Source organism: Atractosteus spatula, unplaced genomic scaffold (assembly GCF_055471065.1).
Source record: "Atractosteus spatula isolate fAtrSpa1 unplaced genomic scaffold, fAtrSpa1.hap1 Scaffold_8, whole genome shotgun sequence".
In the NCBI taxonomy this organism is placed as follows: domain Eukaryota; kingdom Metazoa; phylum Chordata; class Actinopteri; order Semionotiformes; family Lepisosteidae; genus Atractosteus; species Atractosteus spatula.
Window position 1 is genome coordinate 646 of NW_028296912.1, and position 3,767 is coordinate 4,412.

At 38.1% G+C, this 3,767-nt stretch overlaps 1 non-coding gene across 1 annotated transcript; it reads left to right on the forward strand.

Annotated features, from left to right (window-relative positions):
* Positions 1 to 3,491: 3,491 nt before the first annotated feature.
* trnag-gcc (transfer RNA glycine (anticodon GCC)) lies at positions 3,492 to 3,562 on the forward strand. Its single transcript has one exon. It is a non-coding gene; the product is annotated as a tRNA-Gly (tRNA).
* The last annotated feature ends 205 nt before the right edge of the window (positions 3,563 to 3,767 follow it).

Here is a 3,767-nt window from a genome sequence, read left to right on the forward strand (position 1 = left end):
CTGTGCTACAGTGCGTGCAGAATTTTAGAAAACAGTTCGTCAACAAAGTACACTGTTTAGGTTAGTTTAGAAGACAATGTACCAAAACAATATATGCTGTCTGGGTCATTAGAATTAGCTGAAAGTAACCGATAAGCTTTGAATAACAAATCTAGTTTTTCTTCTCTCGCTCTATGATGTAATCTGTTTTCTCTTAGAGAAAGGGGAAGTTTTAGAAGGGACCAAGTGCTGAACTTTTTTACAGCGCAACGTCTTATAAAAACCCTGTACTGCTTGTAACAAATTGAGTCTCTGGTTGCACTTTGCGAAGTGGCAGCAGGGCTCCCAATATTGCAATATTGAAATAAAGACCTTACTCAGGTGAGAACTCTCTTTTGTGGCTTCCTTGATAGTTATATTTCCATGACAATATCTTAGTTATCTTTCTAGTTCACAGGTTTGCATGCATGATTTAATTTTGAAAGCCACTGAGACATCAGGTACTACTGTTGTATTTATGAAAAAGAAACAAAACAAAAAACATACTAACAACTGTGCCATCCTACTCCTTAGTTAATACATTTTATTATTCATAAACAGTTAACATTGTTAGCAAAATATTTTGAATTATATTTAACCCTATTTTTTCTTTAGTTTTGTATTTAACTTATTATATGATAGTCAGACTTAATGTATATTTGAACAATGAAAATATATTTTTACAAGATGCGGGGGAAAGTGCAACATCTTATTACAGTGCTAAATTTAATATTATTGATTGCTAATAGTTTATGCTAACACCTAACTTTCTTAATTAGATGTATTTAAAACAGTGAACTAAGTGTAACATACTATTCAGAAATACAATCGAAAATAGTTTTGTGGTGTTTGTATGGATGAAACGTTTCTAAAATGTATAACGTAACAAAATTAAAGACGATTAAAATCTGTAATCTTTCCACTTGTAATGTCATTAGACAGAACAACACGTTTCTGGTTTGTTTTAATTAGTATTAGTTAGTAGTTAGTAGTTTTAATTTAATTAGTATTGCAATTCGCACTGATTCCCTTGCGAAGATATGGACTTAAGAATATTCGTGCCTGGTCAAAAAATGGCATTAAGCACTTAAAATTAATATGGTTAATAATAGTAAACTGTAACATGCTGTAACAAGATCGGTTAAACTGCGAAGAAAATGCTTTCAGAGAAAATGTTTCAGGTGTGAAGAACATAGATCTCCAATGCAATTTCAACCAAACCTGTTCCCACACACCCTGCCCCCACTACCATTAGAATATACACAAAGCACTGAAATCTTTCGAGCTAATGATCAGGTGACCCGAGAGAGAGCGAGAGAAACACCAAGGGGTGCGGAACCAGGGAACTATTTACATGGAAAACGGGCGATCTCCCCAGACTGTCCGCCCGTTTCACTGTTACCTGGATACCTCTTTATTTAGAACTCACTAACACTGATTTTTAGTTTAGAAGGATTCAAGTAGGGTTTTAGATGAAAGGCAGCGACCTTAATCAAGCCCAAATCATAATTGAACCCATTCAGAGCCTACATTACATTTTAGCGTTTCATTCTGAGCAGAAGACCCTCACACCTGAAGAAGGCTTGCGTTTTCTCTCTTCTCTTTTAAGCATGTGTACAATGTGTAATACAATTAGAATGTGTAATTACAATGCGAATCGTATGAGGGTGGGGGGGAGGTGTCTTTCGCTGGAAATCTCGCCTGCTTCTACTTTACGAGCACAACCCCCTCTCTGCCGGAGTGCTGGCTGTGACGAATTAAACCGGTTTCACAGGTTTCAATCACAGACCATGTGACATGGGAGTCAGGAAACTAACACACAGCGCCACCGGATTTGATAACACTATAAAAACGCTATAAAATAATGTGACTAGGCACAGAACAAGTTTACAGCACAGTACAATAATAAATGCTGACCATGACTTTAGAAGCATAAATTGGCTTACACTCAATTTAAACACAAGCTGTCTTTAGCCCTCTAAGCTGGTTCATACACAAATGTAGAGATCCAGGCTCAGAACACACAGCTTCATTAGCGAATACATATGCAGGACAACTAGAGAAGACGTTTTACAGAGGATGGATTTTTAGAAACATCCCATCAGTGACATCACTGAAGTCAACTCCTAGGTACTGTAACTGTCGTGTGGATAGTTTCACAAGAATCAGACAAAGGTTTAAGCATCGCTTGTTCTAGATAAAACTGCAAAAAAAACAACAACAACCCATAATGTACTTCTTTGCAGCTCTGTTTGCCCAAATCATATATTCACAACGTGAAATCTAGAAAATAATATTACGTAACCAAAATCCGCAATATGGAAACAGAACCTGTGTAATTGTTGATAGATGATGTACTCGTAACATTTTTTCAAGACGAACTACAACATTTAAAAAATGACTTGTATGTACTTGATATCTCTAATCAATCCACGGGTCCCAGCACAAAACGAAACTAAAACGCATACCGTTTCGCGCTTCTTATTAGTTGCTCAAAAGTAATTTGACCGTATGAAATGCATAATATAAACCTAGAAACATATACGTGAGCAGTACTTAAGCACTGTAGTATCGGTGTTAAGACATACCTCTCAAATACTGTAAATCAAGTTAAAAATATCTCAAGACCGATTCTGGTCATAATGAAACCATGTTTCGTGTATGTTTTCTTTAAAGTACCGAGACCAGCCATATACTGTATGTTTATGTTCCAAAATTAATATCGTTTATGGCTTCACACGCGTTGCAGTATGCTCCTATTCTTTTTATGCTCAGCTACTAAGATTTCCCTTCAGTGGTAAAATCAGATATGAATATTCAATACTTAAACGGGCACAGTTAAGACATTAAATATACATATACATACTGTATACAGTACAGTTTTCATACGGTAATATGTTTATGTTCCTAAATCAATCTCTTTTATGAGCATGTGAAAGGCATGGTGAATCGATTCTCAAAAATTACTGTACTTTGCATGATTGGAAACAAATGCGTGATTGCGAAATGCTGTGGTGTTACTTTTACAAAGACGGTCAATGAAAAAAAGAATGTTGACCAGGGCAATACTTTGAGTTTACACTTACAGCTTGTCCAAGGTCATTCATTATTAATACTATTAGTAATATCTTCGTTAAAGACTTTGATGGCCACAGCTCAAACATGAGAGGTTGAGCTTTATTAGCTCCACCTTGCGGAAATTCCGGATACTATTATTTTGCTTGTCGTATTATAGGAGAATTTACGGTAACTCGCGGTATTTACCGGTAGCTTGCGGTAGACTGCGTACAGCGTACCGCAAAATAATGCGGTATCGCCCGCGCATTTTGAATGGCTGCATCTGTAGGCTGCCAAAAGTCTCCGAAACCAAATTTTGATAGCAGAAAATTCTCACTCGTCCAGAAGTTCCCTTGGGACCCAACATCCAGCACAGAGTGGTAAAAAAGCGTCTTTTTTGTAGACCCTTGCAGCGTGCATTGGTGGTTCAGTGGTAGAATTCTCGCCTGCCACGCGGGAGGCCCGGGTTCGATTCCTGGCCAATGCAGTGGCTTTTGCAGCGAGCGGCTCCATCATTTGCATCCCCTTTCAACTCGCAACTGAAAACCCACTGAAGCTTAGAAGCTGTGAGCCAGGTCAGTACCCGGATGAGGATGACCTACAGGGAAAAGCAAAGCTTACAGCTGGAAACGGTGTTAATGGAGCCAGCGGTGGGACGCTCACCCTGAGGTCTGTGCGGGTCCCAATGCCCC